Genomic DNA, 15,000 nt, shown 5'->3' with positions numbered 1-15,000 from the left:
CTACGCACTTTTGGTGGCGCAACTCGCACGAACAGTCCCACCTCGACCCCGTAAACAAGCTTTTTTGCCTCGAAGAGTTCGTCGGAGACGAAGAAGCAACCTTCAGTGCAAACGTAGCACTCTTTTGTGCAACCGCCCAAACAACGCCCCCTCTACCCTCTGTCGAAACACTCGGCATTGCTGCTCCCTAAGGTGAGCTTCTCCTCATAGGCAATTCCGCTCTTATCCGGTCACGTTTGTGTGCCCGAATTTCGCAAGGCAACCTCCATGGGACATGGAAAAGACTCGAGAAGAGAGCTCGCTCACGGGAGAGAGAAGCCAAGGAGACCACGAGAGTGCTGAGAGTGGGACAGCGCTGAATAGGCGGGAGAAGCCTGCGCGTATAAACGGAGATATATATCCAATTGCAACGAAGGAACGTGCCAAAGATCGAGAACAATGGCAGAAATGCTAGTAACGTGCACTTCGGGACCAACGCATCACCGGAAGACAACCGCCAAACATCGAAAGAGTCGCGATGCTCCGCAACCTACGTGCAAAGCGGTCGCACACCGGGTAAGGGAGTGAGAGCCCCAAACATAGCTGGGCGAGGCGCTCACTCTGCTCTTTAATATCTCGTTAATACCGCCAAGGAAATGGCACAAGCACACACACACAAGCATCCTCGGAAGAGGACAGTTCGAGTGACAGGTCAAATCCAAGAGTTCCGAAGACTACCTCCAGGAACAATCGGGAACAAGACCGATTACAAGTCGTCGAGTCTGTTACTGGGCGAACACGAGATGCGCACAGGAAATCGATCAGCCCTCACAATGGCCCAAGGCCAGAGATCGGACTGCTACGATTTACCCCAACAATCATCGTGCCACTCTTCGCAGAGAGGTGATAGACGCCAACGAGCCCGCGCATAGCAATCGAGGTGTAAAAAGGGCGTTGAAGGCAGGAAGCCTGGACGAAAGAGGCTACGAGGTCACCTCGAAGCGGTCTAAGAATCGGGCGCACTTGGGGCGACTACCAGTGCCAACCCCTTATCCCGCGGTGCGTCCGACACACAGAAATTTCCAAGGCGGCCAAGGAGCCTCCCCGCATAGCAATCGGGGTGTGAGGTTACGGATGCAGCATTGATAGCAATCGAGGTGTGAGGCGAAGGATGCAGAAGTGAGAGCCGAGGGATGTAGCAGAGATAGCAATCGGGGTGTGTGATGCAGAAGAGATAGCAATCGAGGTGTGCGGTGGGAAGGGCCCAGCAGCCAGAATGCATGAAGCGACGGATGAAGCAGTGATGACAACCGGGCTGTGAGGAGAGGAGGGATGCAGCCAAGAAAGCAATCAGGGCTCGAGGCAAGGGATGCATCAAGGATAGCAATCATGTTGTGAGGCGAGATTCCAAAGGCTAAACGTGAGAGGCTGCAGGGTCGACTCAGAGAGGTCTATGCATGTGAGAGGCTGAAAGCAAGGTCGACTCGGAGCGGTCTATGCATCGGGCGCGCTTGGGGCGACTACCAGTGCCAACCCCTTATCCCGCGACGCGTCCGACAAAGAGAACGTTCCAAGGCGGCAGAGGAGGTTACCAGCCGAAGGATGCAGTAGCAATAACAGGTATAGTTCCGCGGCGGCCGAGAAGACTCACCGCATAGGAATCGGGATGCGAGGCGACGGATGCGGCGGGAAGGCCCCGACGGCTAAACGGAAGAGGCTGCAGGGCCGCCTCGGAATGGTCCAAGCATCGGATGCGATTGGGACGACTACCAGTGCCAACCCCTTATCCCGCGATGCGTCCGATACACAGATAGTTCCAAGGCGGCCGAGGAGCCTCACCGCATATCAATCGGGGTGCGAGGCGAGGGATGGGGCGGGAAGGCCCCAACGGCTAGACGGAAGAGGCTTCAGGGCCACCTCGGAATGGTCCAAGCATCGGACGCGCTTGGGGCGACTGCCAGTGCCAACCCCTTATCCCGCGATGCGTCCGATACACAGATGGTTCCAAGGCGGCCGAGGAGCCTCACCGCATAGCAATCGGGGGTGCGAGGCGAGGGATGGGGCGGGAAGGCCCCAACGGCTAGACGGAAGAGGCTTCAGGGCCGCCTAGGAATGGTCCAAGCATCGGACACGCTTGGGGCGACTACCAGTGACAGCCCCCTATCCCGCGATGCGTCCGATACGAAGATGGTTCCAAGGCGGCCGAGGAGCCTCACCGCATAGCAATCGGGGTGCGAGGTGGGGGATGCGGCGAGATGGCCCCAACGGCTAGACGGAAGAGGCCACAGGGCCGCGTCGGAATAGTCCAAGCATCGGACGCGCTTGGGGCGACTACCAGTGACAACCCCTTATCCCGCGATGCGTCCGATACGAAGATAGTTCCAAGGCGGCCGAGGAGCCTCACCGCATAGCAATCGGGGTGCGAGGTGGGGGATGCGGCGAGATGGCCCCAACGGCTAGACGGAAGAGGCTGCAGGGCCGCCTCGGAATAGTCCAAGCATCGGACGCGCTTGGGGCCACTACCAGTGACAACCCCTTATCCCGCGATGCGTCCGATACGAAGATAGTTCCAAGGCGGCCGAAGAGCCTCACCGCATAGCAATCGGGGTGCGAGGTGGGGGATGCGGCGAGATGGCCCCAACGGCTAGACGGAAGAGGCCACAGGGCCGCCTCGGAATAGTCCAAGCATCGGACGCGCTTGGGGCGACTACCAGTGACAACCCCTTATCCCGCGATGCGTCCGATACGAAGATAGTTCCCAGGCGGCCGAGGAGCCTCACCGCATAGCAATCGGGGTGCGAGGCGAGGGATGCGGCGAGATGGCCCCAAAGGCTAGACGGAAGAGGCTGCAGGGCTGCCTCGGAATAGTCCAAGCATCGGACGCGCTTGGGGCGACTACCACTGCCAACCCCTTATCCCGCGATGCGTCCGATACACAGATAGTTCCGAGGCGGCCGAGGAGGTGGGGGATGCAGCGAGATGGCCCCAACGGCTAGACGGAAGAGGCTGCAGGGCCGCCTCGGAATAGTCCAAGCATCGGACGCGCTTGGGGCGACTACCAGTGACAACCCCTTATCCCGCGATGCGTCCGATACACAGATAGTTCCGAGGCGGCCAAGGAGCCTCACCGCATAGCAATCGTGGTGCGAGGTGGGGGATGCGGCGAGATGGCCCCAACGGCTAGACGGAAGAGGCTGCAGGGCCGCCTCGGAATGGTCCAAGCATCGGATGCGCTTGGGGCGACTACCACTGCCAACCCCTTATCCCGCGATGCGTCCGATACACAGATAGTTCCAAGGCGGCCGAGGAGCCTCACAGCATAGCAATCGGGGTGCGAGGCGAGGGATGCGGCGAGAAAGCCCCAACGGCTAGAGGGAAGAGGCTTCAGGTCCGCCTCGGAATGGTCCAAGCATCGGACGCGCTTGGGGCGACTACCAGTGACAACCCCTTATCCCGCGACGCGTCCGATACACAGATAGTTCCAAGGCGGCCGAGGAGCCTCACCGCATAGCAATCGGGGTGCGAGGCGAGGGATGCGGCGAGAAGGACCCAACGGCTACACGGAAGAGGCTTCGGGGCCGCCTCGGAATGGTCCAAGCATCGGACGCGCTTGGGGCGACTACCAGTGACAACCCCTTATCCCGCGACGCGTCCGATACACAGATAGTTCCAAGGCGGCCGAGGAGCCTCACCGCATAGCAATCGGGGTGCGAGGCGAGGGATGCGGCGAGAAGGACCCAACGGCTACACGGAAGAGGCTTCGGGGCCGCCTCGGAATGGTCCAAGCATCGGACGCGCTTGGGGCGACTACCAGTGACAACCCCTTATCCCGCGACGCGTCCGATACACAGATAGTTCCAAGGCGGCCGAGGAGCCTCACCGCATAGCAATCGGGGTGCGAGGCGAGGGATGCGGCGAGAAGGACCCAACGGCTAGACGGAAGAGGCTTCGGGTCCGCCTCGGAATGGTCCAAGCATCGGACGCGCTTGGGGCGACTACCAGTGACAACCCCTTATCCCGCGACGCGTCCGATACACAGATAGTTCCAAGGCGGCCGAGGAGCCTCACCGCATAGCAATCGGGGTGCGAGGCGAGGGATGCGGCGAGAAGGACCCAACGGCTAGACGGAAGAGGCTTCGGGTCCGCCTCGGAATGGTCCAAGCATCGGACGCGCTTGGGGCGACTACCAGTGACAACCCCTTATCCCGCGACGCGTCCGATACACAGATAGTTCCAAGGCGGCCGAGGAGCCTCACCGCATAGCAATCGGGGTGCGAGGCGAGGGATGCGGCGAGAAGGACCCAACGGCTAGACGGAAGAGGCTTCGGGTCCGCCTCGGAATGGTCCAAGCATCGGACGCGCTTGGGGCGACTACCAGTGACAACCCCTTATCCCGCGACGCGTCCGATACACAGATAGTTCCGAGGCGGCCGAGGAGCCTCACCGCATAGCAATCGGGGTGCGAGGCGAAGGATGCGGCGAGAAGGACCCAACGGCTAGACGGAAGAGGCTTCGGGTCCGCCTCGGAATGGTCCAAGCATCGGACGCGCTTGGGGCGACTACCAGTGACAACCCCTTATCCCGCGACGCGTCCGATACACAGATAGTTCCAAGGCGGCCGAGGAGCCTCACCGCATAGCAATCGGGGTGCGAGGCGAGGGATGCGGCGAGAAGGACCCAACGGCTAGACGGAAGAGGCTTCAGGGCCGCCTCGGAATGGTCCAAGCATCGAACGCGCTTGGGGCGACTACCAGTGACAACCCCTTATCCCGCGACGCGTCCGATACACAGATAGTTCCGAGGCGGCCGAGGAGCCTCACCGCATAGCAATCGGGGTGCGAGGCGAGGGATGCGGCGAGAAGGACCCAACGGCTAGACGGAAGAGGCTTCAGGGCCGCCTCGGAATGGTCCAAGCATCGGACGCGCTTGGGGCGACTACCAGTGACAACCCCTTATCCCGCGACGCGTCCGATACACAGATAGTTCCGAGGCGGCCGAGGAGCCTCACCGCATAGCAATCGGGGTGCGAGGCGAGGGATGCGGCGAGAAGGACCCAACGGCTAGACGGAAGAGGCTTCAGGGCCGCCTCGGAATGGTCCAAGCATCGGACGCGCTTGGGGCGACTACCAATGACAACCCCTTATCCCGCGACGCGTCCGATACACAGATAGTTCCGAGGCGGCCGAGGAGCCTCACCGCATAGCAATCGGGGTGCGAGGCGAGGGATGCGGCGAGAAGGACCCAACGGCTAGACGGAAGAGGCTTCAGGGCCGCCTCGGAATGGTCCAAGCATCGGACGCGCTTGGGGCGACTACCAGTGACAACCCCTTATCCCGCGACGCGTCCGATACACAGATAGTTCCGAGGCGGCCGAGGAGCCTCACCGCATAGCAATCGGGGTGCGAGGCGAGGGATGCGGCGAGAAGGACCCAACGGCTAGACGGAAGAGGCTTCAGGGCCGCCTCGGAATGGTCCAAGCATCGGACGCGCTTGGGGCGACTACCGTTGCCAACCCCTTATCCCGCGATGCGTCTGATACACAGATAGTTCCGAGGCGGCCGAGGAGCCTCACCGCATAGCAATCGGGTTGCGAGGCAGATTATTGGGAAGGGAACCCCCTGGGATGCGGCTCAAGCAGTGCCCAAAGGGACTGGAATGCGGAATCACATCGAGAGACCCAAATGCTATACGAGGGCTCAAATCGAATTATCGATTTGGCCACGACATGGACGCATCGGAACGACTACCTTTGCCGAACCACTCGCAATTGCATCCATACCGAAACCAATAGACATTTCCGTTAGAGCCCTCGCATAGCATTCGGGAATCTCGCATGCCCCTCTAAATCGACCAATGCTGGCGCTCAATGAAAATCCGAGCGCTACCACCGTTCGAGCGCCACCATTGGTCGAGTTAGAGGGGCACGGGGGAGAATGCTCCAGTCAACACCTCCCCTATATAAGTTATTTGTCCGATTCTCGCACAACCGTAGTCTGCCTCGTCGAATCAAACAACGGTCCCAGATTCCGACTTCCGTTCCGTAGAGACCCAAAAGCTAGATGGAGGCTCGCAAGAAAGAGAGTCGGCGCATAGCAATCGGGTTTCTCGAACGTTTAGGGACCGAGCTCACTTGCGGATAGGGCAAAATCCGCCAAGCAACCCAAAAGCTAGACGGGGGCTCGAATCGAATCGCCTAGGCGGCCACAACAACGACGTGTTGGATCGACTACCAGTGCCAAACCATTCAGCAAGACTAGTCTGTGTCGAGGCCGGATAGAGATTCTCAGAGAGCGCCCGCATAGCATTTAGGAGACCTGCCGCGTCCCTCACACTCGACAAATGGTGGTGCACGTTTATAAATCCGAGCGATCCCAACCCTTTCAAGCACCAACATCGGTCGAGATAGAGGGGCACGGAGGGGGCTGCGTGAGACAACACAGTCCCCTATATAAGTTATTTGTCCGATTCTCACACATCCGAAGAATGGTCATCAAATCGGACAACAGCCCAAACTTCCGACTTCCGTCCCAGAAAGCCCAAGAGCTATCTAAAACGTTCATGGCCGGAACTCGATCGCGGCTATACCAGTCCGCCAAGCAACCCAAAAGCTAGACTGGAGCTCTAGTCGAATCACCTCTGTGGCCATTGCAAGGACGTGTTGGAGCGACTACCATTGCCGAACCATTCCGCAGGTCGAGTCCATACCAAGGCCGCATAGAGATTCACGATGAGCTCCTGCATAGCAATCAGGAGACTTGCCGTGTCCATCACAATCGATAAATCCTGGTGCAAGATTTTTGCATCCGAGCGCTCCAACCAGTCGAGCACCAGCATCAATCGACATAAACGGGCACGGGGGGAGGATGCTCGAGAACACTACCTCCCCTATATAAGTTATTTGTCCGATTCTCAAGCAGCCGAAGTCTGGTCATCGAATCGGGTCAAAGACCACAACTTCCGACTTTACCCACAATGCAAGTCATCGAATCGAACATCGGCCCCCGAGTCGGACTCCATGCGTATGTCAGGTCATCGGACCCAAATTCCGCCTTCCTGCGCATGGCGGGCCATCAATATCAACTCGGTCATCGGACCCAAACTCCGCCTTTTTGCGTATGGCACGCCTTCAAATCGGTCATCGGACCCAAATTCCGCCTTCCTGTGCATGGCGGGCCATCAACATCAACTCGGTCATCGGACCCAAATTCCGCCTTTCTGCGCATGGCACGCCATCAACTCGGTCATCGGACCCAAATTCCGCCTTCCTGCGCATGGCAGGTCATCGGACACAAATTCAGACCTCGCCAATATGCCTACGTATCGAATCGGTCATCGGACCCAACTTCCGACTTCATCCATACTGTAGGGTCTTTGAGGTTGGCGCGGTGCGCTCAACCCAGGGAGTCGACCCATCGAAGCATACACCTCCCCTATATAAGCTATTTGTCCGATTCCCACACCTGTGTAGTTTGCACCTCTGACCAGGACATCGACCCCAACTTCTGAACTCGACTGCAACGACGGCACCAGCGCCTTGGTGCGCACCTTGCGACGCACAGTCCCAACATTCGCCTTCCTGCACATGGCAGGTCATCGGACCCAAATTCCGACCTCGCGAGTATGCCTACATATCGAATCGGTCATCGGACCCAACTTCCGACTTCATCCATACCGTAGGGTCTTTGAGGTTGGCGCGGTGCGCTCAACCCGGGGAGTCGACCCAACGAAGCATACACCTCCCCTATATAAGCTATTTGTCCGATTCCCACACCTGTGTAGTTTGCACCTCCGATCAAGACATCGACCCCAACTTCCGAACTCGCCTCCAACGACCGAACCAGCGCCTTGGTGCGCACCTTGCAACGCACAGTGCCAACATTCGCCTTCCTGCACGTGGCAGGTCATCGGACCCAAATTCCGACCTCGCGAGTATGCCTACATATCGAATCGGTCATCGGACCCAACTTCCGACTTCATCCATACCGTAGGGTCTTTGAGGTTGGCGCGGTGCGCTCAACCCGGGGAGTCGACCCAACGAAGCATACACCTCCCCTATATAAGCTATTTGTCCGATTCCCACACCTGTGTAGCTTGCACCTCCGATCAGGACATCGACCCCAACTTCCGAACTCGACTAAAAAGACCGCACCAGCGCCTTGGTGTGCACCTTGCAACGCACAGTGTCAACATTCGCCTTCCTGCACATGGCAGGTCATCGGACCCAAATTCCGACCTCATGAGCATACCTACTAATCGAATCGGTCATCGGACCCAACTTCCGACTTCATCCATACCGTAGGGTCTTTGAGGTTGGCGCGGTGCGCTCAACCTGGGGAGTCGACCCATCGAAGCATACACCTCCCCTATATAAGCTATTTGTCCGATTCCGACACCTGTGTAGTTTGCACCTCCGCTCAGGACATCGACCCCAACTTCCGAACTCGCCTGCAACGACCGAACCAGCGCCTTGGTGCGCACCAAAAGTGCGCACTTTTGGAGGGCACTTTTCTGCGCTCCAAAGGTGCGCACTTTTGGAGGGCACTTTTTGGAGGGCACTTTTCTGCGCTCCAAAGGTGCGCACTTTTGGAGGGCACTTTTTGGAGGGCACTTTTCTGCGCTCCAAAGGTGCGCACTTTTGGAGGGCACTTTTTGGAGGGCACTTTTCTGCGCTCCAAAGGTGCGCACTTTTGGAGGGCACTTTTTGGAGGGCACTTTTCTGCGCTCCAAAGGTGCGCACTTTTGGAGGGCACTTTTTGGAGGGCACTTTTCTGCGCTCCAAAGGTGCGCACTTTTGGAGGGCACTTTTTGGAGGGCACTTTTCTGCGCTCCAAAGGTGCGCACTTTTGGAGGGCACTTTTTGGAGGGCACTTTTCTGCGCTCCAAAGGTGCGCACTTTTGGAGGGCACTTTTTGGAGGGCACTTTTCTGCGCTCCAAAGGTGCGCACTTTTGGAGGGCACTTTTTGGAGGGCACTTTTCTGCGCTCCAAAGGTGCGCACTTTTGGAGGGCACTTTTTGGAGGGCACTTTTCTGCGCTCCAAAGGTGCGCACTTTTGGAGGGCACTTTTGTGCACTCCAAAGGTGCGCACTTTTGGAGGGCACTTTTCCTGTGCTCCAAAGGTGCACACCTAGGTGAGCACCTTCGACCACACCTTGTAGCACACCAAACTCTGACTTTCGACTTCATCCGCAATGCAGGGTCTTTGAGGTTGGCGCAATGCGCACAACCAGGGGAGTCGACCCATCAAACCCAACACCTCCCCTATATAAGCTATTTGTCTGATTCTCATACATGCGTAGCCTGCAGGAGCAATTAGGACATCGACCCCAACTTTCGGCTTCTAAACGAAAACAAGGTCTTTGAGGTTGGTGTAATGCGAACAACTAGGGGAGTCAACCCATCAAACCCAACACCTCCCCTATATAAGCTATTTGTCTGATTCTCATACATGTGTAGTCTACAGGAGCAATTAGGACATCGACCCCAACTTTTGACTTCTTAACGAAAACAAGGTCTTTGAGGTTGACGTAATGCGCACAACCAGGGGAGTCGACCCATCAAACCCAACACCTCCCCTATATAAGCTATTTGTCCGATTCTCATACATGTGTAGCCTGCAGGAGCCATTAGGACATTGACCCCAACTTTTGACTTCTTAACGAAAACAAGGTCTTTGAGGTTGGCGTAATGCGCACAACCAAGGGAGTTGACCCATCAAACCCAACACCTCCCCTATATAAGCTATTTGTCTGATTCTCATACATGTGTAGCCTGCAACAACGATTAGGACATCCACCCCAACTTCTGAATTCGTCTGCGTTGACCGCACCAAAGGTGCACGCCTTGGTGCTCACCAAAATCCGACTTCCGACTTCTTCTGCTATGCGGGGTCTTTGAGGTTGGCGCAGTGCGCACAACCAGGGGAGTCAACCCACCGAATGCAACACCTCCCCTATATAAGCTATTTGTCTGATTCTCATACATGCGTAGACTGCAGCAATGATTAGGACATCCACCCCAACTTTTGACTTCTTAAACAAGACAGGGTCTTTGAAGTTGGTGCAGTGCACACAACCAGGGGAGTCGACCCATCAAACGCAACACCTCCCCTATATAAAGCTATTTGTCCGATTCTCATACGTGTAGTCTGCAGCAGCGATTAGGACATCGACCCCAACTTCCGAATTCGTTTGCATTGACCGCACCAAAGGTGCACGCCTTGGTGTGCACCCTGGAGTGCACTTTGGTGCTCACCTCGGTGCACACTTTGGTGTGCACCTCGGTGTGCACCAAAGGTGCGCACCTTGGAGCGCACCAAAGGTGTACACTTTGGAGCGCACCACATAGGGTCTTTGAGAGGTTGGCGCAGTGCGCACACCAAGGTGGGTGTTGAGGTGCGTGCCGAGGTGGGTGGGTGCTAGGGTGCGCTCCATGGTGGGTGCCAGGGTGGGTGCGTGCTAGGGTGGATTCCAAAGAGGGTCATAGGGTGGGTGCCAAGGTGGGTTGGTGATATAGTGGGTTCAAAGGTGGGTACTAGGGTGGGTTCCAAGGTGGGTCACAAGTTGGGTGCCAGGATGCGTGGGTGTTAGGTTGGGTGCCAAGGTGGGCTCCTGCGTGGGTGGGTGCTAGGGTGGGTTTCAAGGTGGACGCGAGGGCGGGTGCCAAGGTGGGTAACAAGTTGGGTGTTAGGATGGGTGAGTGCTAGAGTGGGTGCCAAGGTGGGTGGGTGCTAAGGTGGATGCCAAGGTGGTTCACAGGGTGGGTGGGTTCTAGGGTGAGTTCCAAGGTGGGTCACAGGTTCAGTGCTAGGGTGGGTGTCAAGGCGGGTGTCGAGGTGCCTGGGTGCTAGGGTGTGGATGCCAATGTGGGTCATAGGGTGGGTACTAGGGTGGGCTGCAATGTGGGTGCCAAGGTGGGTAACATGCTCGGTGGGTTCTAAATTGGGTGCCAGGGTGGGTGTGCACCCACCTTGCCCGAGGTGGGTGCCAAGGTGCCAGTGTGGGTGGGTGCTAAGGTGGATGCCAAGGTGGGTGAGAAGGTGGGTGATAGGTTGAGTGGTAGGATGGGTGGGTGCCAAGATGGGTCACAGGGTGGGTGCAAGGGTGGGTAGGTGCTAGGGTTGGTGTCAGGGTGGGTGGGTGCTAGGTTGGGTTCCAAGGTGGGTGCGAGGGTGAGTGTCAAGGTGGGTCACAGGTTAGGTGCTAGGATGGGTGAGTGCTAGGGTGCAAAGGTGCCAGGGTGGGTGCTAGGATGGGTCGATGCTAGGGTGAGTGGCAAGGTGGGTCCACAAGTGTCAAGGTGGGTGCCGAGGTGGGTGCCAAGTCGGCGACTGCTATGGTGGATGCCAAGGTGGGTCACGGGGTGGGTGCCAAGTTGCTAGGTTGGGTTCCAAGGTGGGTGCCAACGTGGGTGCTAGGGTGCGTGGGTTAAAGGGTGTGTCACAACGTGGGTGCCAGGATGGGTGCGCACCCACACTGGCCAAGACGGGTGCGGGTGCAAGGTTGGGTTCCAAGCCCGGTCACAGGCTGGGTGCTAGGATGGGTGGGTGCCAAGGTGGGCACCAGGGTGGGTGCACCCACCCTGGCCAAGGTGGGTCACGGGGTGGGTCCTAGGGTGGGTAACGGGGTGGGTACTAAGGTGCGTGCCAAGGTGGGTCATAGGGTGGGTGCCAAGGTGGGCACCAGGGTGGGTGTGCACCAACCCTAGCCAGGGTAGGTCACGGGGTGGTTGTCGGGGTGGGCGTCAAGGAGCCAAGGTGGGTGGCAAGTAGCCAAGTTGCGTGCCAAGGTGGGTGTCGGGGTGGGTGCCAAGGATCCAAGGTGGGTGCCAAGGAACCAAGGTGGGTGTCTGGGTGGGTGCCGAGGTGGGAGCCAGGGTGGGTCCCAAGGTGAGTGCAAAGGTGGGTGCCAGGGTCAAGGTGAGTGCCAATGTGGGTTCCAAGGTGCCAGGGTCAGGGTGAGTGCCAATGTGGGTTCAAAGGTGCTAAGTTGGGTGCGAGGTTGGGTGCGAGGGTGGGTGGGTGCCAAGGTGTGCTAGGTGGAAGCCCGGGTGGGTCGGCATCCCATGGGTGTCGAGTTGGGTGCCTGATGGGTGCTTCTTGTCAAGTTTTAGTCGTCGGGACTCATTTCGAGCCTTAGAGGTCGTTTCTTGTCCGGTTGCCCTGTCTTCGACCTGGGAACCCAATTTTGGTCCTCGGGTCCCATTTTTTTTTGTCTCGCATCCCACTTTTGGCCTGTGGCCTTTTCGGGGTCGATTCTCGTTTTGGGCATCAGAGCATGTTTCTTCTCCTAAAACCCAATATTTGTTTATTAAGTCTCGGAACACATTTTTGTTCTCGTGGACCCATCATGGGTCTTGGAACGCATTTGTGGTCCTTGGGTCCCATTTTGCATCCCGAAACTTGTGTTTTGGTGCTTGATCCCTATTTTGGGTGCCCACCTTGCACCAAGTGCGCACCCGGGGCAAACCGAGCGCCTTGGTGCACCGGGGCAAGATCGAGCGTGCACCCGAGGCGCCCCGAACATGCACCAAGGTGCACTCGGCCCACATGTGAGCGCAGGTCGTTGCGCCCGAGGTGGTGTGTGGGCACCGCGTTGCAGACGGGACACTGCACGCACACGACGCCCCCTCCAGGTGCACGCACGTAGGCCGGGCCGGGTGCACACCCGACGCCCTAGCAAGGTGCGCGCACCCGGGCAGGGCTCACACTTGGCGAACGGGGCGCACTTCGCGAGGGAGGGTGTGCACCTCGACGGGGGTGGGTGGCCGGGGTGGATTCGCACGTGGGTCGCGGTTTGCTAAGTACACACTGCGACAAGCTCATAACGGGTGCGATCATACCAGCGTTAGTGCACCGGATCCCATCAGAACTCCGCAGTTAAGCGCGCTTGGGCCGGAGTAGTACTGGGATGGGTGACCTCCCGGGAAGTCCCGGTGTTGCACCCTTTTTTAGTTTTTCGCCGGGCGTCGCAATGCTATTTGAATAAACCTTTTGCCCGTTTGCGTTCTCGTCGGGGCCGGGCCGGGCCGGGGTGCGCTGCCCGCACTACCGCGCGCGCGGGGGGCGACACCGAGCGCGCACCCGAGGCGCCCCGAGCACACAGGCCACGGTGCAACCCGGGCGTTGTGCGCGCACCCCGGTGCGCCCGAGGTGCTGCGCGCGCACCCAGGTGAAATCGGTGTGCACCTCGGCCAGTGCGCGCTCGGTCGAGTCGCGCACGTTGGCCAAGGTGCACGGTGATGTTTCTTACTCTAAGGTTCCGCACCAGACGCCCGGGACAGGTGAGCGAAGCTGGGCGGGGCCGGGTGCGCGGCCGGGGCAGGTGCACGCAGCTGGAGAGAGCTTTGGAGCACACTTCGGAGCGCACCAATGATGCGCTCCATTCAAAAGTTTCCTGAAAAGGCAAAAAAAGTTGAGATTATAGAATTTCCCACTTGAGAGATTGTAAAAAAAAAAAATTTAAAATGAAGGAAACGCGGGTGCCAAGGTGTGCGCAGCCCAGCCAAGGTGTGCGCACCAAGGCGCCCACCCTGGCGAAGGTGCACGCAAGGTGCGCACCCGAGGCAAACCGGACAATTAACCCAACTTTCGACTTCGCGCGCACCTTGGAGCGCACTTCGGAGCGCTCCTTGGTGCGCACCAATCTTGGGCACCTCGGAGTGCACCATGGCGCCCACCAAGGTGCGCACCCGGGGCAAACCGAGCTCCGACTTCGTGCGCACCTTGGAGCGCACGAAAGGTGCGCACCATGGCGCCCACCAAGGTGCGCAGCCCAGCCAAGGCGTGCGCATCAAGGTGCGCACCCTGGCGAAGGTGCGCACCCGGGGCAAACCGAGCTCCGACTTCGTGCGCACCTTGGAGCGCACAAAAGGTGCGCAACCCAGCCAAGGTGTGCGCACCCCGGTCAAACCGAGCTCCGAATCGTGCGCACCAGAGGTGCACGCCATCGTGCGCACCTTGGAGCACACTTCGGAGCCCTCCTTGGTGCGCGCCGATGTTGCGCACCTCGGAGCGCACCCGGGGAAAACAATGCAATTAACCCGACTTTCGACTTCGTGGGCACCTCGGAGCGCTCTCGGGTTCGCACCTCGGAGCACACCGAGGTGCGCACCTTTGATGCGCTGCCTTCACCAATTTCCAGAAAAGGCAAGAAAACATTGAGAAGGTGTGCGCACCGAGGTGCCCACCCTGGCGAAGGTGCACGCGAGGTGCGCACCCGGGGCAAACCGGGCTCCGACTTCGTGCACGCCGCACCTTGGAGCACACTTCGGAGCGCTCCTTGGTGCGCACCAGGGCGCGCAACCCAGCCGAGGTGCCCACCCCGGCGAAGGTGCACGCGAGGTGCGCACCCGGGGCAAACCGGGCTCCGACTTCGTGCACGCCATGGTGCCCACCGCGGCGAAGGTGCACGCGAGGTGCGCACCCGGGGCAAACCGGGCTCCGACTTCGTGCACGCCGCACCTTGGAGCACACTTCGGAGCGCTCCTTGGTGCGCACCATGGTGCCCACCAGGGCGCGCAACCCCGCCGAAGGTGCACGCGAGGTGCGCACCCGGGGCAAACCGGGCTCCGACTTCGTGCACGCCGCACCTTGGAGCACACTTCGGAGCGCTCCTTGGTGCGCACCATGGTGCCCACCAGGGCGCGCAACCCCGCCGAAGGTGCACGCGAGGTGCGCACCCGGGGCAAACCGGGCTCCGACTTCGTGCACGCCATGGTGCGCACCGCGGCGAAGGTGCGCACCCGGGGCAAACCGGGCTCCGACTTCGTGCACGCCGCACCTTGGAGCACACTTCGGAGCGCTCCTTGGTGCGCACCAGGGCGCGCAACCCAGCCGAGGTGCCCACCCCGGCGAAGGTGCACGCGAGGTGCGTACCCGGGGCAAACCGGGCTCCGACTTCGTGCACGCCGCACCTTGGAGCACACTTCGGAGCGCTCCTTGGTGCGCACCATGGTGCCCACCAGGCCGCGCAACCCAGCCAAGGTGTGCGCACCAAGGTGCACGCGAGGTGCGCACCCGGGG

General features: G+C 59.3%; 1 non-coding gene across 1 annotated transcript; it reads left to right on the top strand.

The window, feature by feature from the left end:
* Positions 1-12,804: 12,804 nt before the first annotated feature.
* Positions 12,805-12,923, top strand: LOC131863252 (5S ribosomal RNA). Its single transcript, XR_009362184.1, has one exon. It is a non-coding gene; the product is annotated as a 5S ribosomal RNA (ribosomal RNA).
* The last annotated feature ends 2,077 nt before the right edge of the window (positions 12,924-15,000 follow it).

The sequence above is a fragment of the Cryptomeria japonica genome, unplaced genomic scaffold (genome assembly GCF_030272615.1).
Source record: "Cryptomeria japonica unplaced genomic scaffold, Sugi_1.0 HiC_scaffold_58, whole genome shotgun sequence".
NCBI classification, from domain to species: domain Eukaryota; kingdom Viridiplantae; phylum Streptophyta; class Pinopsida; order Cupressales; family Cupressaceae; genus Cryptomeria; species Cryptomeria japonica.
Note: the sequence above shows the minus strand (reverse complement) of the source record. Positions and strands in the feature narration are given on the sequence as shown.